The sequence below is a fragment of the Cibotium barometz genome, chromosome 30, assembly GCF_041138505.1.
Source record: "Cibotium barometz isolate CiBa-2024 chromosome 30, ASM4113850v1, whole genome shotgun sequence".
Taxonomy (NCBI): Eukaryota; Viridiplantae; Streptophyta; class Polypodiopsida; order Cyatheales; family Cibotiaceae; genus Cibotium; species Cibotium barometz.
The window spans coordinates 46,913,551-46,936,534 of record NC_141075.1 but is presented as its reverse complement, the minus strand read 5'-3'; the positions used below and the strand labels follow the sequence as shown (position 1 = coordinate 46,936,534).

At 50.7% G+C, this 22,984-nt stretch overlaps 1 protein-coding gene across 1 annotated transcript in view; it reads right to left on the bottom strand.

Annotated features, from left to right (window-relative positions):
* Positions 1-22,984, bottom strand: part of EMB2247 (protein EMBRYO DEFECTIVE 2247) — a 119,207-nt gene that overhangs the window by 85,608 nt on the left and 10,615 nt on the right. The window lies entirely within an intron of this gene.

Genomic DNA, 22,984 nt, shown 5'->3' with positions numbered 1-22,984 from the left:
CATGTTTGACTGTTTGCTTGATAACTCGATTTTTGTCTGATGATTTATGGACTGAGGCTTGCTCACCTTTTTATGTGTCCATTGGGAGCTGGTCGGCTGGCCAGCCTATTATAATATCTGCCACGACTGAATAGGTAGCATTAAATATTGCTTTAATTCTTGGGCTTTTCCTGGCTGCTGGCGGACTCTAGTCAGCCCTGGCCGACTGCTGCCCAGGCCCAAACTAGGGCTGCCGACTGGGCCTATTGATGGTGGCTAAGGGTATTAACACCCCTTGCAAGGCTGTCCCTCCTTGGGGCTGGCCCCTACATCTACCATGCTCTAATGCAACTAACCTAAGGGTGACATCTACATGAAGACTACTTGCTTAATTCTCCAAAGTGAGTTAAAAGGACTGACCACCTGACAGACCTCTATGGCTGGGAGACTGACCTACGTAGCTCGTGCCTGACATGTCCTGGAATAGGACTCACAAAGGGGTCCTAGCATAGGATAAAATATCCTATCAAGGTACTACTTCTGTACATGTTTCTTGCACTGTTGATGAGCCAATTTGTCACCGTGTACCACAGTGCATGGGTGCACGTGTTGCATGAGGAGAGCCTATAAAAAGGCTAGGCCAAGATCTATTTAGTCATTCAGTCCTTTAGGATTTGGGTCTCAGACTAGGGCTTTTGGAGTCCCAGATTAGCTTTTCAGGCATTCATAAGGCTGCCAAGAACATGTACCCTTTATGTACATTATGAATATACTGAAAATACAGCTGAGGCCAGGATTTGTCAGCTGTGCCAGATGGAGCCAGAGACAGAGTTACATTACATATGTCACTGTCCAGTATATTATGAGATACGAGGCCGTTTTCACTGCCTGTTTAGAGAGGGTTTCGGACCACTTTCTAGAGTCATGAGATACCAGGATCAGAGATGCCTCGGATTATACTTGCTGGAGCTTCGTAGACATAGAGAGGGTCTCTTGAGAGGGACGGGATCAGAGAGGGAGAGACACCTACAGAGGCAGATTACAAACTTCTTTCGACCAGAGATTGAGCAGTCAGGCCAGCAGGCATTGCAGCTAGCCCCAGAGTATAGCCGCACTAGAGGTACACTAATTGATCGGGCTATAGAGCTGGGGCGGTCCAGGCGCCCCAAGATGAGAGGCCCATCTCGACACCGGCGGAGACTACATCAGAGGATCAGGACCACACTAGCACGGCATGGGAGACGTCCAGTCAGAGTACTCACCATGGAGGACATTGAGGATATCCGCCATCGACCGATGAGAGACATCTTTGGATAGTGATGTGTATGATGCTTACCTTTGTTGCTGGAGTTTTCCTCCCAGATGTTATCCATTAGGAGCTCCTAGTACCGTACTTTTCCTCACAGTTATTTCAGTTTCAGTTAGTTGTTTTTAGCTTTTCTTACACAGACATTGTATCAGATCCACCAATTGTTGTAACCTTTTTGGTCTCATAGGTCATTTTGGCCTTTTGAAGACGTTAATATATCATTTCATTTCTCTCTCTCTCTCTCTCTCTCTCTCTCTCTCTCTCTCTCTCTCTCTCTCCTTTGCGTTTTGCATCTATGTGTTCCTAGATAGGTGTTTAGGGCTGAAAGAAGACAAATCTTCCGCACATGTGAATTTTTAGTATACGGTGACTCGTGAGGTTAGGACCTTGGATTCAGATGCATGTGGTAGACAGGACCCCGGCAATATGGAAGCATCTGTGGATAGCTTTCGGACAAAGGAGGACCCTCTTCCTTTGGTAGGTAGTCCACAACCTCGCTTTCAGCACTTGCTTGGACATCGCAGGACGACCATCACAAAGCACATGTTGTAGTTGCCCCATGGAGTTGTAGTGGCATTGCCTTTGGGATTGTCCCAAGGTGCAACAGGTCTAGCTGAGGATTCTTCACCTTTCTTTCGACAGTGTGTGCTGCTTCACACATTCTCACCTGGGAAGTAGTAGCCTAGGTGATAGAGCCCTGCCCCGCCCATTTCTATGAGGAGGCTGGATGGGGCATGCCCTCCACTTTCTTACTGCAGGATAGAGACTTTTCCCACTCCCGATTGATCTACAGAGACCTGGTCTCTAGTAGGCGAGATCATCAATAGTATTGCTAACTGGCACATATGGGCCCGTTGCAACAAGGCCATTGAGGGCACTCCCCCCCACAACCGAGTCAATCCGCTCAATTTGGACTGATATCATTCATACCCTCCGCAGTTGGTGGGGGGAGGGGGGGGGGGAAGAGTATGGTGGATCAAATTGCACGTGTAGGCGGTGAGTGTAGCCACCAAGGGTGTCCACCGCAACACAAACTATCCACTGCAACAACGTCACACCAACACGGGCTGTCCACCACAACAATGTCACACCAACACGGACTGTCCACCGCAATAGTGTCATACCATCACAGTGAGTCAACGAGCGCGCCAAGCATTGGGATCATCCGCAGCATTGAAGGCGCCGACGGCACTGACGGCACCGATTGACACTCCAACAGCATCTCTAGAGATAGGAGATTCTACCAAAGGCTATGCTACCACCTCATGGCATCCACCAAAGATAGGAGATGCCACCAACTGGACCTCAGGCATATATGGTCCCTCGACTCATCCTGAAGGATATCCGACATCCTTCATTCTTCATCTCTGACACATCATCTTGGAGAACATCCTTTTGAGTAATTGCACTAGAAATTTGGAGACTTTGCAAGAATTAACACTACTTGCAGTTCTATTATAGACATTTGCAGGCATTTGGGTGTTACAGGCACATTTACTTGGCATTGGGGCATTTCACCCAATTTTTTGGACATTACACCATTTGGCACAGGTGACAATTGCACATTCGGACACTTAAGCAAATTTACAGGTGCCGGTTCAGATTTGGTCTAATTGGCTACCTAGAAATTGGGGCTTTTCTACATTGAGCCCATTTTTGCACCATTCGATCCATTTACCTTTGATTTTACTGGGATTTGAGCACTTGCAGCTCTTACAGGTGTCAGTTGATCGTGTTTTTCACAGCACATGTATACATTTGTTGTTTGCTGCAGTATATGTATGCCATTGTGGACACTTTGACAGATTTGCATTATCGTGCAGTGCACTTGCAGATTTGGGACATGCATATGTATTTCTTGTGGTGAAGGAGAGTTCCCTTTCAGTCCATTGATTATCCTGCTATTTATCTCCCGCATTCTTGCAGTTTTGTTGGGCATTGCCTACTCTTGTGGTGACCTATGAACAGATTTGCTCTGTTGTCATTGCCAACAGTAACAATGACCTCTTCAGCATGCTGTCTCAAGAGGACAACCTCAATGGAGATAACTACCCTATGTGGGCTTATATGATGCGTCATGTATTGGTTGCCAAGAATGTATGGCTATATGTGGATGGCACTGAGGAGCGTCCTCTCGCACCTGCTCCAGCGAAAAGTGAAGTGATTCCTGCTCACCCTCATGCAGGTCCACCTCCTCGTCCTCCTCCTACCTAGGAGCAGCATACTTGGGATGCTAGGGATGCTTAGGCCCATGCGTTGATTGCTCTCTCGTGCCACAGGCATATCATTCCGCACATTCGTTCCTTCACCACCGCAAAGGGTGCTTGGGATACCTTGGCGGCATTGTATCCAGGTCGCAATGAGGCTCGTGTAAGCTTACCTTCGGGGCAAGCTTGAGACTAGCCGCATGCTTGAAGGTGACTCTATCGATTAGTACCTTACGCATGTGAAAGACCTTCGAAAGCAGCTCATTAACATTGATGAGGTCTTGACAGATGGCTATCTTGTTCAGACAATCTTGCGTAATTTGCCCGACTCTTATCAAACATCTGGCACCACTTTGCAGTTGTTGGCTGGCAATGCACCTAATGCGGTCACTTTTGACAACCTTGTGACTCTCTTGCTCAGTGAAGAGCAATCCCGTTCCAACAGGAACAACATGATGTCTGCTGAGTCAGCAATGATTGCTCCCTTTCGTGGAAATCGATATGGGCCTAAATCCAGCCCATCAGATCCTCCCAAATCAGAGAACAAGCTTGAAAAGAAAAAGCGTTGTAATTATTGCAAGAAAACAGGGGACACCATAGAGGAATGCAAGAAGCGTATTGAGAGTGAAAAAAAGAAAAAGCTGGCATCTTCTTCCACAGGTGTAGATCAAGGTAATTTGGCTATACATGTATTAGCCTTGACCATTACATCTTCATCACCTGCAGAGATGTCTTCTGATGACATTGCTTTTGATGACTGCTCTATAGTCAGTACTTCTTGGTATGCATTGTCTGGCAGATGCATTTCGGGGGGGGGGGGGGGGGGGGGGGATTTTACTTGCCCACATGGAGTTGGTGATGCCTTATGGTCAGTTATGCTTGTTGATCCTTATGCTTGTCTATGCTACACACTTTCTCTTATGTGATGTCTATTGGAGATGCCTTTTATGTTGTTTTCCCTTGCAGCGGGATTGTTTCTACAGTGTTGACATTGTCACTTTCTCACATGTGATGTTTACTGCGCCTGGAAGCTGTTAGAAGTCATCTCCTGTCTATTTGTATACACCAAGGCCTCTGTTGTGGGTGTGCCCGCCCGTATATCATTTTTCCACACTCCCCATATTTTTTCCCTATTTTTTTCCATTTTTCCTAGTGGTGGGAGGGCTGCCAGATGATGCCAGGAGCACCCTATTGCTGGCCGACTAGATCTACATCAGTCCTGGGCTTCAGGGCTGCTGGCCGACTTGTTTTGATCAGGCGTGGGCATCAGATTGCTGGCCGGCTCAGTTACGCACTCGTGGTGTTTTTCTCCAGTCGTGGGCACTCTCTGCTACTGGCCGACTGCCCTCTAGGAGTTGTATATATTGCCCCTCAGCCCCCACCACTTTCTCATTCAGTATTTCTGGGATCTTGTGTATAGAGAAGAGTTTACACACCTCTCTCTCTGTGTTTCTTGTGCTGTTTATTTTCTGCAGTCTACTTGCTCTTGTCTACCCAAGTTTGGTTATCATTTCCGCTGCATATTCTGACATGGTATCAGAGCCCTAGGCTCTAGGAGATCTTGGGCGTTTTTCTGAGCAAGAGGGGGAGCAACAGGTTGCTGATTGGTGGACTGTTTCGGGCTGAACGGGAAGAGAAGGTGCAAGAGGAAGGCGGGCAAAGGTGCTGGACAGCCACTTGCAGATTTTCAGATTTTTTTTCCCACCCACCCACCCTTTCAGGTTACTCTCCATGATGGCAGATTTATTAGAGATGGCTGAGAAGCACGTGAAGATTCCGACTCTCCCCACGTTCCCAGTGGATCGTCAGTTGGACGGGTCCAATTACGGCATCTGGAAGGTCATGATGGAGTCGGTTCTGGAGTCATATGACCTTGCTGATTTTACTATCATAGGGGTGCCACGGCCGGAAGCTGAGGAAGGGGAGTTATTATCGACGAGGAAGGACCGCGAGGCACAGGCACACATGTGGGACCGTGTCAACGCCAGGGTCCGGTCGTTTATTTTCCTCAATTGCACACCACAGGTGATCAACCATGTGAAGCACATGACGCTGGCGAGAGGCATATGGGAGCACTTGGCTTCTTTGTATAACACGGTGTCACCCATGAAGCGGATATCCTTGGAAGTGCAGATGCGGGTTATGAACCCTGCAAAGTCCTCGACGATGCGGGAACACATTAACAAGCTGCAGGCCCTTCAGCAGGGAAGTCCTTCAAGCTAGGAAAGAGATATCATCCGAAGATATGGCCATCACGTTACTTTCCCACTTGCCTGGTCAGTATTCTGCTTTCTATTCCTCGTTGATCACGAGTGGCAGGCTCAGCACCATTACTTGGGAGGAGCTTGTGCCAATGGTCTTGGACCAGGAGGAACGTTTCACGAACCCTCCTCACGGCGAAGGTTCGGAGGCCTTAACTGGCCAACGGTCGAAAGGCCGTAATACCAACAGAGAAGTCTTCCGCCGAGAAGCCTGATCCAGAACGAGAGAAGCTGAAGGCCGAAAGATCTTGTAATGATTGTGGCGAGAAAGGCCACTACTGGAGGAAGTGCCCTAAGCGGACAGGGAAGAGTGCTGATTCCTCAGCCTTAGCTGCGAAGACTCCGGCATTTGTGCACTTGGAGATGGTGGACTCCGATGCTTCATCATCTTCGAGCGAGGAGGCACTTGGCTTCACCGCGAAGGATACCCGGGAATGGATTCTCGACAGTGGTGCTTCCAGGCACATGACTCCATCTCGTGACTTCTTTCTGGATCTGAAACGGCAATCAGGTCGTATCTTTATTGGCGATAACTCCACTATTCCGATTCATAGTGAGGGCCGGATGGAGATTATTCCCGACGGCAAGGGGGGCAAGCATGCTTCCCGTGTTCTTTATGTCCCTGCTCTGGGTTTTCATCTTCTGTCAGTGCATGAGGTATGCAAGACTGGCTTTCGGGTGGAATTTGAGGAGCATTCAGTTGCTCTAAGGGACCGTGAGACAGGCAAAGTTGTTTGGGAAGGCGGTGTGGAGAATGGCATCTACAAGCTCTCTGCACTCTCCTCTTTGACAGGCTCTCAGGTCGGAGATTTGTGGCACTTTCGTTTGGCCACTTAAATGTGGATGCTTTGCGGCGCGCCTTCCGGGACCAGATGGTGGTTGGCTTGCCAGATGTTGGTAATAGACAAGGACGCTGCAGTTCTTGCATACATGGTAAGCAGCACAGGGAATCCTTTCCGAAGCAGGCTTCCAGGCGGGCTTCGAAACCATTGGAGTTGATTCACACTGACTTGTGTGGACCACAGCAGATACCATCCTTGGGAGAATCTCTCTACTTCATGCTGCTTGTTGATGATTGTACCAGATTCACGTGGGTCTACTTTCTTTCCCAGAAGGACCAGGCTTTTGCTCGGTTCAAGGATTGGCACGTGATGGTGGAGAAAGAGTCTGGATTTCAGGTCAAGACTCTCAGGGCTGACAAAGGAGGTGAATTCTCCTCGACTGTATTTTTCCGGTTTTGTGCAGATCATGGCATCAAGAGGGAATTGGCCAATACCGGATCGCCTTCGGAGAATGGAGTTGTTGAACGTAAGAATAGGACTGTGGTGGAGATGGTGAGGACCATGCTGGAGCATCGTGATCTTCCTCGTCCACTTTGGGGTGAGGCTGTGGCAACAGCTGTCCATACCATTCACCGCTCTCCGACGACTTCTGTACCCCATATGACTCCATTTGAGGCATATTTTGGCAGGAAACCCGATGTCTCGCACTTCCGTGTCTTTGGGAGTGACGCGTATGTACATATTCCGAAGAAGCAGAGGGGGAAGCTTGACTCCAAGTCCCGCAAGCTGGTATTTGTGGGGTACATAGTAACCTAGACCGGCAGAAACGGTCGGTTCGGACCGGGTTGGAAACGGTGTTTCCGAGTTTCCGCGAGGTCGGAAACGGCAAGAAACGGAGTTTCTTTTGAATTTATTTTAGACATGTAAAAAACATGCATAGAGACATCCTATTAAATAAACTTATGTCAAGAGATGCAAAAAACATGCATAGAGACCTCAAACAAGACACATCAAAGACTCAAGTGGACATTAGAATCATAACACTTAACAGAATGTAGATAATGGACATGTATGATGTCGCGGCAAATTCATGTGAACCATAAAAAACTGAAGGCTGAAGGCTGAAGCATACATAGCGAGCTGCAAATTGTGATCATAATACATCATACATATCAGCAATGATCATCAAACTTGGGAGTCAGAGGTGCCCACTGTGGCACTGCCAATTTTCAAAATTAAATGGTTCAAAAACTACAAAATAACCGACATGCCGGCTGCCAAAAAAAAATGTACGGAGACCGGCGGAAAGACATGCCGGCTGCCCAAAAAAAATGTACGGAAACGGCGTTTCCGCCGGTCTCCGTTTCCGAAAACGGCCGAACCGTTTCCAGAGGGCGAAAACGCCGTTTCTGGTTACTATGGTGGGGTATAACTCTCTTTCCAAGGGATACAGGTTGGATGATCCAGAGAGGAACGAGATTGTTGTCAGCCGGGATGTGGTCTTTGACGAGCATGTTCCAGCATCCATTGTCGAGGAGCCGCCACTTCTTGGAGATCCAGAGGAGTCTGATGATGATTCCCAGTCTACCACTCCAGTTGATCCACCTCAGTCATCACAGGAGGTTGAGCCCGCAGCTGGAGTTGAGCCCTCGCGACCAAAGGAGGCTCCACGATCTGTTCGAGTACCTAGGTGGTTGTTAGACACCCTTCGGGAGTCGGGTGTCACGGAGCTACCCTCCGAGTGGACCACAGAGGACGGCCCTCGAAGATCACATCGAGTCCGAGATAAAAGCAACACGGCGGAGCTTCTTCAGGTGAACTATGCTCTGATGTCTCGTATCATGCGGGACAAAGAACCCACTTCCGTAAAGGAAGCCCTTTCACAGGATACTTGGAGGGAAGCCATGCAGGTGGAACTTGATGCCATCGAGAAGAACAACACTTGGGAGTTGGTACCGATGCCGTCAAAGCGGTCAGTCATTGGTGTCAAATGGGTCTTTAAGACCAAGTACGCGTCTGATGGGTCGGTGGACAAACACAAAGCCAGGCTTGTGGCTAAAGGTTATGCTCAGCGGCCAGGCATTGACTACGAGGATACCTTTGCACCAACAGCGCGGATGACCACGATTCGGACCATTCTTGCCCTTGCTTCTTCTCATAGGTGGCCCGTGTACCAGATGGATGTAAAATCTGCGTTCCTTAATGGTGACCTGCAGGAGGAGGTGTACGTTGAGCAGCCTCCAGGCTTTATTGTTCCAGGATCGGAAGGGATGGTTTACAGGTTACGTAAGGCCTTGTATGGTCTTAAGCAGGCTCCCAGGGGTTGGAATCAGAAGATTGATTCCTTCTTTATTCGGACTGGATTTAAGAGATCGGTTGCAGATCCGAACCTGTATCTCTTTCGGGAACGCGGCATGGTCACACTTATCATCCTTTATGTGGATGATCTCATTCTCACCGGCGGTCATGTGGAGCACATTGGAGTGACGAAGGCTGCCTTGTCAAAGGAGTTTGAGATGACCGACTTAGGCTTACTCCACTTCTTCTTGGGATTGGAGATCTGGCAGACCCAGAGGGGGTTTTTCGTCTCTCAGCAGCGGTATGTTCATGAGTTGCTTGAGGCCTTTGGGATGGAGAACTGCAAGCCTATTACTTCGCCGATGGACCCGAACACAAAGTTAACCGTTACAGATCCTTGTGAGCCAGTTGATGCCTCACAGTACCGAAAGTTGGTTGGTTCATTGATCTGGTTGCTGAACACCAGATTGGACTTGAGCTTCTCCGTGGGGCTATTGAGCTCTTTTATGCAGACGCCATTGAAGATTCATTGGGACGCACGATTGCGGATCTTGCGGTATCTGCAAAGTACGAAGGATCTGGGACTCTTTTACACAGGAGGGAATGGAGTCAGGCTCCAAGGTTGGAGTGACTCAGATTGGGGAGGAGATCCAGACACGAGGAGATCTACTTCAGGATACACTTTTACCCTCGGCTCAGGAGCAGTTTCTTGGAGCAGCAAGAAGCAGCCAACTATTGCCCTTTCTTCGACAGAGGCAGAGTATCGGGCTGCTTGTGGTGCTGCTTGTGAGGTTGTATGGCTGCGGAGGCTGCTAGGCGAGATTGGGTTTCCACAGAGGGAGCCCACAGTCATCCAGTGTGATAACCAGAGTTGTATAGCTATTGCTCGGAACCCGGTTTTCCATGCCCGGACCAAGCATATAGAGATACAGTATCACTTTGTCCGTGAGAAGATCTTGGCGGGTGACATCTTGCTACTTTATTGTTCGACGGAGGACAATGCGGCGGACCTCTTCACGAAGTCTCTACCTCAGGCCACGCTCAGGCGGCACTCCAGCTCCCTTGGGTTGGTTTCACAGCCAGGAGCTGAGAGGGGTGTTAGAAGTCATTTCCTGTCTATTTGTATACACCAGGGCCTCTGTTGTGGGTGTGCCCGCCCCTATATCATTTTTCCACACTCCCCGTATTTTTTCCCTATTTTTTCCCATTTTTCCTAGTGGTGGGAGGGCTGCCAGATGATGCCAGGAGCACCCTATTGCTGGCCGACTGGATCTACATCAGTCCTGGGCTTCAGGGCTGCTGGCCGACTTGTTTTGATCAGGCTTGGGCATCAGATTGCTGGCCGACTGCATTTATGCACTCGTGGTGTTTTTCTCCAGTCGTGGGCACTCTCTGCTGTGCTGGCCGACTGCCCTCTAGGAGTTGTATATATTGCCCCTCAGCCCCCACCACTTTCTCATTCAGTATTTCCGGGATCTTGTGTATAGAGAAGAGTTTACACACCTATCTCTCTGTGTTTCTTGTGCTGTTTATTGTCTGCAGTCTACTTGCTCTTGTCTACCCAAGTTTGGTTATCATTTCCGCTGCATATTCTGACAGAAGCAGCCCCCGAACAATAAGCTTCCCCAATAAGGCTCTACTCTGATCAACTGGATCTATAATGCCCAAGCCTCCCTGGGCCAACGGACGTGTAATAACTGCCCAAGCAACCTTTGCCCTGGCTGGCTGACCATCCCGCCCAGACCAAAGAAAGTTCCTGATCAGCCTCCGTACCTGGCTGATACAAGAGCTCGAGAAGATCCAGCAAGACGTAATGTACCACATGGTCGCTAAAAGCACCTGATTTGCCACCACCACCCTCCCAGCGAAGGATAGCCGAGCTGTACTCCAATACAAAAGCTTCTTCCGAATGCTCAGAAGAAGCGGGGCAATCTGCTGCTCAGGTGACAAATCTAGTCCAATCTGGCATCCCAAATATCGCACTGCTGTGCCAGGAGGAATCCATCTAAAACCCGGGTCTGGGCTCCATGCCGGAGTGGGAGCGCTACTGATCCAAAAGGCCACTGTCTTGCGCCAATTGATCAATGCTCCCGAAGCTGCACTAAAAACCTGGAGCGACTACTCTGCTCGCTGAAGATTGGCCTCCTGGCCATGCAGAAATAAACCCGTGTCGTCAGCAAACTCAGCATCGAGCAGGTCCTCCCCCCTGACTGGGAGCTAGAGTCCTCTCAAACCAACCTCCTCTGCCGTCAAATACATGCTCATAGCCTCCGCAAAGAAGAGAAAAAGAAACGGGGCGAGAGGACACCCCTGACGGACTGATCTGGTCAACTCAAAACTCGACCCCCTTCCTCCTGCAATCAGCACATGGCTACGAGCTGTGGAATATAGAGCCTCCTGTTAGAAGTCATCTCATGTCTAGATTTATACACCAGGGCCTTTGTTGTGGGTGTGCCCGCCCTTATGAGGTGTTTTATCATTTTTCCCCACACTCCGTATTTTTCCCCTATTTTTCTCATTTTTTCTGTGGCTTGGGAGGCAGTCTAGTAGTGGCAGGTGGACCCAGAGCCTGGCCGACTGCACTGTATGGGTCGTGGGACTCTCCTGCTGCTGGCCGACTTATCTTGATGCTGGCCGACTATGTTTTATCCAGTCGTGAGGTTCCTGTGTCCAGTCGGCTGCCCTACAGCAGGCCAACTGCTGATGTGGGGGCATATATATAGGCCCCCAGCCCCATACCACTATTTGTATCATATTCGGGATCTTCTTGTGTATATCAGTGCAGAGTTACACGCCTACTTCTCTCTCTCTCTTGTGCTGTTTTTCTGCCTGCGTTTTTGCTCTTGTGTTCCCAGATCTGGTCATCATCTCCGCTGCATATTCTGACATGGTATCAGAGCCCTAGGCTCTAGATAGGTCTTGGGATTTGTGTGAGCAAGAGGGGGACTGTTTTGTGGCTGATTGGTGGACTGTTTTGGACTGTTTGGGAAGAGGAGAAGCAAGAGGAAGGCGGGCTGATTTGCTGGACAGCCACTTGCAGGTTTTATTTCTTCTTTGTTCCCACCCACCCACCCTTTTCAGAGTACATCCCCGCAATGGCAGATCTGTTTGAGATGGCCGAAAGACATGTGAAGATCCCGACACTCCCCACGTTCCCGGTGGACCGTCAGTTGGACGGGAGCAACTACGGCATATGGAAGGTGATGATGGATTCTGTTCTAGAGTCTTACGACCTCGCCGATTTCGTCGTTGTTGGTGTTCCACGGCCGGAAGTAGAGGAAGGGGAGTTACCGTCGATCCGAAAGGACCGGGAGGCTCAGACACAGATGTGGGATCGTGTCAACGCCAGGGTCCGTTCGTTTATTTTCCTAACTGCACACCACAGGTAATCAATCATGAAAAGCATATGACGCTGGCCAGAGGTATATGGAAGCATTTGGCTTCTCTTTACAACAGGGTATCGCCCATGAAGAGGGTTTCCTTGGAAGTACAGATGCGGGTTATGAGCCCTGCAAAGTCGTCGACAATGCGGGAGCATATTAACAAGCTGCAGGCTCTTCAGCAAGAAGTTCTTCAGGCTGGGAAGGAGATACGTTCAGAGGACATGGCCATCACGTTGCTGTCACATTTGCCCTCTTCGTACTCAGCATTTTACTCGTCTTTGATTACCAGTGGGTGGCAGGCTCAGCACCATCACGTGGGAGGAGCTTGTGCCCATGGTCCTGGACCAAGAGGAACGATTCACAAACCCTCCTCAGGGTGGAGGTTCGGAGGCCTTAACTGGCCAACGGTCGAAAGGCTGTAACTCAGGCAAAGGGAAGGCTTCATCGGAGAAGTCTTCTGAGAAGAAGTCCGACGCTGACCGCGAGAAACTGAAGGCAGAGAGGACCTGTAATGATTGTGGCGAGAAAGGCCACTATTGGAGGCAGTGTCCCAAGCGGAAAACCGAGAAGGGTGAAGACTCCTCAGCAGTAATCATGAAGACTCCGACTTTTGTGCACCTGGAGGTGATGGACACACCTGCTTCATTTTCTTCAGGCAGGGAGGAGCTTGGAGGACTCTCCGCAACGGATGCTCGGGAGTGGATTCTCGATAGTGGTGCTTCCAGGCACATGACTCCTTCCCGTTCCAGTTTACAGGATCTCTGCAGGCTTTCTGGTCATATTCTTACTGGGGATACGTGCACTATCCCAGTTCACAGTGAGGGCAGGATGGAGATAGTTCCCAATGGCAAAGGGGGGAAGTATTCCTCCCAGGTGTTGTATGTTCCGGCACTTGGTTTTCATCTGTTGTCAGTGCATCAGGTTTGCAAGACTGGCGTACGGGTGGAGTTTGATGAGAATTTTGTTGCTCTCCGGGACAAAGCAACAGGCCAGGTGGTTTGGGAAGGCAGAGTGGAGAATGGAGTTTACAGGCTTTCAGCACTCTCTCTCCCAGGTCCTCAGGATTGTGATGAGTGGCAGTCTGGTAATGGCCACTTGTGTGTGGATACGCTGCAGGTACAGGCTTTCCGAGACCAGATGGTGGATAGCTTACCAGTAGATGGCAACAGTTGGCAGGAACCTTCCAGTACTGATGTTGGTGGTTCTTGTGTTCGTGAGTCAGAGGATACTGACCAGGTCACTTATGCTCTGATGTCTCGTCGTGTTCGGGACAAAGAACCTCCAGTAGATGAGGATGTTCTTTCCACGGGGACCTTTCGGAAAGCCAGGCAGGTGGCAGGTGTTTACTTGCAGAAGGAGGTGGTTTCTCCAGGCTTTGTGGTTCCGGATTCAGAGGGGGTGGTTGACAGGTTTCATCAGGTTTCCAGGACTTGTTTGTGCACCGTAACAGGTGTTGATCCTTGTGAGCACTGTGATGTCTCTGTGACTCAGAAGCTGTATGGTTCATTGATCTGGTTGATGGACACCAGATTGGACGGGAGCTTCCTGATGAGGCAGTTGAGCTCATGTTTGCAGATGTCTCTTTGGGAGGCAGGATTGCGTTTCCTGTGGTTTTTGCGGCATGCGAAGGATCATGGACTCTTGTACACAGGAGGGGGATTGTTGGATGGAGTCCGACTCCACGGTTGGAGTGACTCGGTTTGGGGAGGAGATCCGGACACGAGGGGATCTACTTCAGGCCCAGGAGCAATTTTTCGGAGCAGTTGGAGACAGTCATCTTTAGCCTTGTCGAGAACAGAGGCAAAGTACCGAGCTGTTTGTGATGCTGTTTGTGAGGTGGTGAAGATGCAGAGGTTGCATGGCAGGTTTGGGCTTCCACTGGAGGAACCCATGGTCATCCAGAGGCACTTTGTTCGTGAACAGATCGTTGCTGATGACATCTTGCTAGAGTTCTATTCGACGGAGGACAGTACAATGGACCTCTTCACGAAGTCGGGCGGCACCCCAGCTCCCAGTGGTTGGTTACACAGCCAGGAGCTGAGAGAGGGTGTTAGAAGTCATCTCCTGTCTAGATTTATACACCAGGGCCTTTGTTGTGGGTGTGCCCACCCTTATGAGGTGTTTTATCATTTTTCCCCACACTCCGTATTTTTCCCCTATTTTTCTCATTTTTTCTGTAGCTTGGGAGGCAGTCTAATAGTGGCAGGTGGACCCAGAGCCTGGCCGACTGCATCTGTGACATGGCCAACTGCACTGTATGAGTCGTGGGACTCTCCTGCTCTGCTGGCCGACTTATCTTGATGCTGGCCGACTGTGTTTTATCCGGTCGCCGTGAGGTTCCTGTGTCCAATCGGCTGCCCTACAGCAGGCCAACTGCTGATGTGGGGGCATATATATAGGCCCCCAGCCCCATACCACTATTTGTATCATATTCGGGATCTTCTTGTGTATATCAGAGCAGAGTTACACGCCTACTTCTCTCTCTCTCTCTTGTGCTGTTTTTCTGCCTGCATTTTTGCTCGTGTTCCCAGATCTGGTCATCATCTCCGCTGCGTATTCTGACACCTCCACCCCTTGAATCCAACCTGGCTCAAAGCCCAGGCGAAGCATAGTGCCCTCTAAGAAACCCCAATCGACTCTATCGTATGCCTTCTCAAAATCGAGAAGCATCACGACCAAGTCCTCACCAAGAAATCTAGCTCGGGCCGTCGCCTCCCAGAAGGTGAAAATGTTGTCAAGGATACTACGCTCCTTGACGAATCCTGTCTGGGTAGCATGAATCAACTCCCCCAGGAAGGGCTGGATCCTCAAACTCAAGGCCTTTGCCAAGACCTTGTAGACAGTATTGAGGATTGTAATAGGTCTCCAATGCCGAATATCATCTGATACTCCCTCCCCCTTGGGGATAAGAAAGATCAAGCCCTCTGTAAAGCTCTATGGCATCACCCCAGTGTCCAAAACATACTGAAAGCCCCTGCGGAGGCCTGGCCCCAAAAGGTCCCAATAGCGCATAAAAAAGGCAAGCGTCAATCCGTCCTCCCCTGGGCAACTATGGCACATAAGGACCCTCAAGGCCTCAGCAAGCTCAACCTCTGAGAGAGGCTCACCCAGAACTGTACGCATACAATCTGTAACCCTCCTGTGCACATGGGCCCACACAGTCTGTCTGCAAGCATCCCGAGCCTCAGTGGTTGGCTCCGCTGAAAGCATGTCTCTATAGAACCCAGTGGCTATGGCTCTGATCTCCTCGGGCTCAGTAGCTACCGATCCGTCCGGCCTCCCAAGCTGGTGGACTCCTGCTCGAGCATGGCAGGGCCCAGTAATCTCAAAAAATTCCCCAGTCACTCTATCACCAAGCTTGCGTCCACTGAGAGGCCTGGCGACGATAGTAAAACTCATGTCTCTGCTCCTCTGTCTCTCTAACCTCCTGGCGTGCCTGGCTCAGCTGGGACGCCACCCACTCACATGTAGGCTGCTGCTCCTGAAGGCGCTGAAGCGAAGCAAGGCTACGTCTCAGCCGACGCTCCCTCTCAAGGCCTCTCCCAGCCGTGTCAAGGCTGCAGCGTGCAAAAAAGAGCTGAGCTCGATGAGTCCCTGGGCACACTGGCCTGCTGCATCCTAGTCAGAGCTCGGACTATCATGCCATATCCTCTCAATGTCCTCAGCGAGACTAGGATCTGTAAGTACCCTCTCTGGGATCCTCAACTGCAAGCTGGTCTCCCGTATCCTCTCCTCTAGAGTCAAAATAACTGGCACATGGTCTGAAAAAGAGGTGCCAGCGAGAATGCCAACGGAGCCCCCTCACTCCCCTAACCTGTCGCCACATAAAAGCGATCAATCCGTGATAGATTAGTCCCTCCCTGCCGGCGATCCGACCGAGAGAAACTAAGACTATCCTGAGAGCGGGAGAAGGCCTCATGCTGCCATGCATAAGTGATCCTCAGTGTCATGCAAAATCGCTCCCAAGCTGCAAGCTCCGTACCATGCACTGCAACATGACTGCCTCCCACCCTATCGGCCGGGTCCTCAAACATGTTGAAGTCTCCCCCGACACACCAATGTGCGGGCTCTGGCAATGCATCCGTAACCTGGGTCCAGAACTCTGCTCTGGCACTAGCATGGTTGGGCGCATAGACATTGAGCACGCCAAAGAGCTCATCATGCACCCTCAGAATGACATACTGTGCTCTACCAGGCACAATGATCCCGCGATCCACAATGGCCTGCCGCCATACATCCGCAATGACCATACATACTCCTCCCTGCCCACCCAAAGGGACAAATCCTGCACACCAAAAGGTGTCCCATCTACCAGGCATCACCGAACCATATCTACGGATCCTGCTCTCACCCAAATGGTGCTCCTGCATCAACAAAATATCAATACTGCCCCCAACCAGGCATCTCTGAAGCTCCTGCCTCAAGCAACCATGATAACGTATATAATGTGCGCCGCCAAGGCCCTGTACATTCCATGAGATGATCCTCATGGATGACCTGCTGAGGTGGATGCTGTCTCAGCCGTACGGCGGGCCTTCGCAAGCGGCTTGGATGGAGAATATCCCATGGCGACTGCCTCCCTCTCAGACAGAGCACCCTCCTGTATGCATACATATCCAGGGTCGCGTGCTAAGTCTGCCACAATGCGAACGACCAAATGTCGAATCCCTGAGGCATCCACACTCCCGAGATCAATGGAAAAATGAGCCAACTCGCATAGTCGGCCTATCACATCTCTCACCTCCAGATCGCTCACATGGTGCCTGAGTCTTCAAAGTGCTAAGAGCGAGCTCCAGGGTCCACTCCCGGTCGCAAGGGCCACAAAGAGGGAATGAGAAGGCCACCGCTGAATCAAGTGCCTCCTCCCCGCGGGCCGGAGGTATCACTACATGAACTCGGATGGGTGCTGGCTCATGGGGGCTCCAAAAAGCCGTGTGAAGGAGTAATCAAAAGCCTCCGAGCGCTGTCTAGTGTCGAGACGACTCAGCCGACTGCGGATAGAGGATATCCGTGAAGCCCGAATCGGCATGGTAAGTCTCCTCTGCGGTGCTCGAGCAAGGTCGGTGCTTAGAGCCCTCCGGACTACAGGTGAACGCCAAGGGACTGCCAGGGCCTCCCGAGGAGCTGAGGCGAGGGGGGGGGGGGGGGGAGGAGGGGGGGGAGAAGGGGGTGGGGAAGGAGCCGCTGCCGAAACCGGAACGGGGACGGGAGGAGGCAAAGGAGGAAGCGAGGCGGGAGGGGAGGACGGGGGAGGGGGGTGGGGGGTGGGGGTGGGGGTGGGGGTGGGGGTGGGGGTGGGGGCGAAGGTGGGGGTGCTGGCATCTCCTGGTCCTCAGTCGGCGCTGGGGTCTCCTCCTGGAGGGGAGCAAAGCTGTTCCTCACGGGAACCCAGTGATGCTAAGTCTGTGGCTGCTGCTGCATCGGTCTCTGGGCGTGCTGCTGGGGCTGTGCTGCAGAAGAGTCCCTCTGAGGTGGGGCGGGAGGAGCCTCCATCAGAGTCTGAAGCTGTGGCGAAGGCGGAGCGAATGCGATATCTGCAAGAACCGAGCTGCACACGAAGGGCGGAGAGGGAAGGCGGAAGGATAAAAAAAGGAAGAACCCCCAGGGGGCGGAAAAACCAGCAAGAAGGGGAGAGGGGGGGGGGGGGGTTAAGGCGGCGAAGAAAAAAACCCCCTGGGGGGGGGGGCGGGAGCAGCACGAAAGGAGAGGCGGGGGGGGAGAGAGGGCTAGCGGAGGGGGGGGGGGGGGGGGGGGGACGGGGCGCTGAAGAGGTGAGGGGGGCGCGATGGCGAGCTGAAGGGGGGCAGGCGCTTCAGCGCGAGAGAGGGTGAGAAGGCGAGATGAAGGGGGGGGCGTGATGGCGAGATGAAGGGGGGGGCGCATAAGCGAGGGCAGGCGCCGGGGGGGGGGGGGGGGGGGGGGGGGGGGCGCGAGGGAGGGAAGGCGAGGGGCGAGCAGGGGTGAAGGCGGGAGCTTTAGCGAGCAGGATCCCTTGAACATGAAACTTCCCTCTCCACCATTAGGATTGTTGTGGCTCTGGCTGCACACTTCAGATGGCCCGTGTTCTAGATGGATGTCAAATCCAATTTTTTGAATGGAGATTTGAAGGAGGAAGTTTATGTTGAGCAGCCTCCTGGTTTTGTGATTCAGGGACAGGACACCCATGTTTATCTTCTACAAAAGGCTCTTTATGGTCTCAAACAGGCACCGCGTGCGCCTGGTATCATAAGATTGATGCCTTCTTGTTATCTCTTGGCTTTGAGAGGGCATATGCTGACAGCAATCTGTATGTGCTTCTTTCCGATGGAGATATTTGTGTCATTGTTTTGTATGTTGATGACCTCATTCTTTCTGGCTCAGATACAGGGTTGGTCACTCAGGTTCAATCCAAGCTTTCAGAGACATTTGAGATGATTGATCGTCGCCTTCTTCATTATTTTCTGGGGCTGGAGGTTTGGCAGAAAGACGACTGTATCTTCATTTCTCAGCAGAAGTATGTGAGGAAGCTGCTCTCACTTTATGGGTTGTCATATTGTACACCTCTCTTGTCCCATGGATCCCATTGCCAAGTTATCCAAGGAGGATGGTATGCCCTTGGTGGATTCCACAGAGTACCGCCAGATTGTTGGCTCATTGCTTTACCTTGCCAACACCCGTCCAAACATCTCCTATGCTATGAGTGTCCTCAGCCAATTCTCATCAGCTACTCAAAGGTCTCATTGGCAGGCAGCTTTGAGAGTTCTTCGTTATATTCGAGGAATGTCACATTATGGCATCACCTACTCTTGTGGTGCTGATTTGGTTGGCTTCACAAATTCTGATTGGGCAGGCTATATTGATACTCGGAGGTCTACATCTGGATATTGCTTCATGCTTGGTTCTGGATTGGTTTCTTGGAAGTCTCAAAAGCAGAGGACTGTTTCTGCTTCTTCCACCGAGGTTGAGTATAAATCCTACCTTCTCTCCTCCACTGAGGCACTTTGGATTCATCAGATTCTAGCACATTTATGCTGTGCCGACACTTCCCCGGTTGCTATTTTCTCGGATTCTCAGAGTGCTATTGCTCTAGCACAAAATCTTGTGATACGGGGATGATCCAACCATATTGAAGTGCATTATCATTTTGTACATGACTGGATCGAGTTGGACCTTCTTCGACTAGCCTACTATTCTACCAAGGACAATGTGACTGATATCTTCACCAAACCACTTCCAAGAGCTACTATGGAGGTGTTACTTCAACGTGCTGGTATTGGACCGCCCCTCTGGCGGTGAAGAGAAGGTGGTTGATTATATCATCTCCAGAGGGTCTACATCACCTTTTTCATGCTTGTATTGGCCATTTATGAGGCCCTGCATTGGCATATCTCAGCAAAGATTATTCAGCATTTTTCTAACTTTTTATGGTATTTTTAGGCATTTTTGTAGCATTTTATGCTACTGTCTTGTTGTCGGCCTGATACAACTGGCCAACTAGCACCCTAGGGGAATATATAAGAGCTAACTCCCTTTCCCCCAGTTCATCTCATTTTTCAGCATTCACTTGAGGTCCTTAGCAGCTGCTTCTGCTTCTTACCATTGTACAGCACCTACGGGCTTCTCTCGTGCTCAGTATTCAGCAATAAACATCAGTTTCCAGCATTTACAGGTCTTGTACTTGGGCCTACATCTGTGTTTTCTATTTGCTTCACTTTCTTTCACTTCCAAGCAGGACTCACTTTCTTTCTTTCACTTCAAAGCAGGACTCACACTTTCTCGTCCCCATCCTTCGACCTCTCAGGGACGCATACTTCTGTCAGTGAGCAGCTTTTGCCGGCAATGACTGACTCAAGAGTCATAGTCCCGGGGCGTGCACAATGGATTACCAGTTTGATCGGAGAGGATAGTGTTGGCTTCCTCAATGTTTATGCTCTGAACGCCGTTGCAGGTAGAGCCCTCTTTTGGAGCACAGTCCGGCAGGCCCTTCCTCAAGCAGGCCCTTCCTCAAGCTAACTTTTGGTGCTTGGGCAGTGACTTTACCATGATAGAGGCGGCAGAGGACAAACTTAGAGGTGGCACGGCCAGAGTCTCGGAAGCAGTGTATTCGGCCTGGGAGGAGATGATTCTCGCACTTAGGGGACAGGACCCTTGGCATCTTCCAAAGTTTGGGCGTAGCCATGGGAGCCTTAGCTTCACGAGATCAAATAGGAGGAGCACCGGCCCCAACCTCTCTAGACTAGACAGGTTTTATGTTGATGAGTGGGCTTGCAGTCGTGGGGGCATGATTGGTATCTTGGCGTGTACTTCCTTTTCTGATCACGCCCCGGTTATTCTGTCCTTCGAGGACCCCTGGAGGCATGACAGGCATGCGAGCTCTAGGATTCCGGACAGCCTCATTCAAGACCCCAGGATAGAGCAGATATGGACGAGACTGGACATTATCTCAGGATCTACTACGTGCACATTGGATGTGGCCTAGGGGAGATCAACAGTTTCTTGCAAGAGGCAGCCCAAAGCCGATTGGAGGGCTTCCGGGAGCAAGAGAGTAATCTGAGGAGTCTAGCCTCTTTACAGCGGCTTCAGGAGAGGTCCCTCGATAGCCAGTGGATCGAGAGTCAGCTTGCTACTGCCCGCACGGAGATTAGATCCATCGAGGAGAGGAGGGTGAAGTACAGGTATCATGCCAGGGCCTCATTCTGGACTCAGGCCAATGACAAAGTCACAGGGGATTTCTTTGAGATAGCTAGCCCCCACAAGAGGAGAGACGGCATTCACAGGTTACGTGGCCACGATGGAGCTATCGTTTCAGATCCTCCCCATGTGCGAGCCATTGCCACAGACTTCTTTCGATCTCTTCTCACAAGTGCCCCATTATCTCCACAGGTGGTGGATGCACCCATGACGGTCTAGCGACACACGAGGGAGGTGGTTCCCCTTCTCTAAGGTCCTTCTTATTAACACCATTCACTGCTGAGGAGTTGGCGGAGGCATTGACGGCACTTCCCAAGGGCACATGCCCGAGGAAGGACGGGCTTCCAATCTCCTTCTTTCTTCATCATTGGGACATCATGGAAGGCAGCCTTCGCACTGCCTTAACGAGATTATGGTTATTGGTGCCATGCCAGAGAGGCTCTTAGAGGGCTTGATTCGCTTGATTCCCAAGGAGGGTGGTGACAAATTCGGGATCCAGCAGTGGAGACCCATCACTCTTCTAGGGACAGCCTGTAAGAGCTTGGCCAAGGCCATCAGCAAGAGACTTCAGCCTTTCCTCCCAGACTTGATCCACGACACTCAGACTGGCTTTGTTCAAGATCGGTACCTTTTGGGAGGCAACTGCCTCGGCCAGGATGGGGCAGCAGGACCTCATTGTGCTTCTCCTAGACTTTGAGAAAGCATATGATAGGGTGGATTGGAGCTTTCTGGAGGGCACAATGAGTTGGATGGGATTTCCCATGGAGTGGATTCGTGGAGTCTTTGGTCTTTACTTAGCCTCACACAACCAGTTTCTCATTCGGGAGCCCGTGGAGATAGATTTCCCCTTTCCCGCTCGGTTCGACAGGGCTATCCTTTGGCACCTTACCTCTTCTTATTCGTCTCGCCGAGGCCATGAGTAGCTTTCTCTCAGCCCAAGAGACCGGGCTTCAGGAATTGCGTCTTCCCCTCCACACGCAAGAGGAGCTCCTTGACTCAGAGTTTGCAGACGACACAACGTCTTTCCTTTCAAGAGATGTGGGGAATCTCCATAGATTCACGGAGATAGAGATTTTCTGCCGCGCATCAAGTGCCAGTCCACCCGGCCAAGTAGCCTAACAGGTGTGTGGGGCATCCTAACACCATCAAGAGGGTTACATCATTGTGCAGACGTGCACAACTGAGCCTAACACACTTGTGGTGGCACACTAGCGGACATGTCCCTCGATTGAGGGCTCACAACAAGCCAAGTGTCCACCAACCACATGGTCTTGCACTTATCTTGTACAATCATGACCACAGCATCCAAGTGTGGGATGCACATGACAAAAGACTTCAAAACAGTTCCACATGTCCATGCAAGATATATCAACAGAAAATGCTGACCATCTCTTGAGATCAACAAGAACAACCTTAGTATATCAGAAGAAGTTTGACCTGCCCTATCGTTGCTATGTATGATAAAAATATATTGCAAGTTAAATCACAACTATTCTATACATTTTGCTACGAAACAATGCTCAAAACCCTTGATGGCTTTGAAGTGTGAGAGGTTGCTAGGCCAACACTGTAAAGCTGGCATGCCAGCATCAGCTGCACTAGGCCAGCCATATGGGTGCTACGCTGCTGCTGCTCTAAGCCTTCCATTTGCATACTTGGCCCCTGCCTCTGATTCAGTGTATGTATGTCTGCCTTGCTCCTTGGTGCACTTTCTTTGGCTCAAATGGCCCATTTATGCTCGGTCTTAACATAATGTCTACCAAGCATAGTTGCACGCAACGGAGACGGCAACGGAAACAGATGACGTCTTCACAACCGAAACAGCGACAGAAACGGATGACATCTTCACAGTGGAAACAGCAGGAAATGGAAACAGCTAGGAAATGGAATTGTCTTTAACATTACATAGTAGATGTAAATAGAAACAATGAAAAAAGATGAGAGAAATAGAGGAGAAATAGATCATAATCTGATAGAGAGAACAAGGGAACTCCGGAAAATCAAAACTAACCAAGGGAAAATCATGGGAAAATTCTCAAGTGAGATTAGGAAACAGGGAAACGAAAACTGAAATGGCTTCTCCTGAGATATGGAG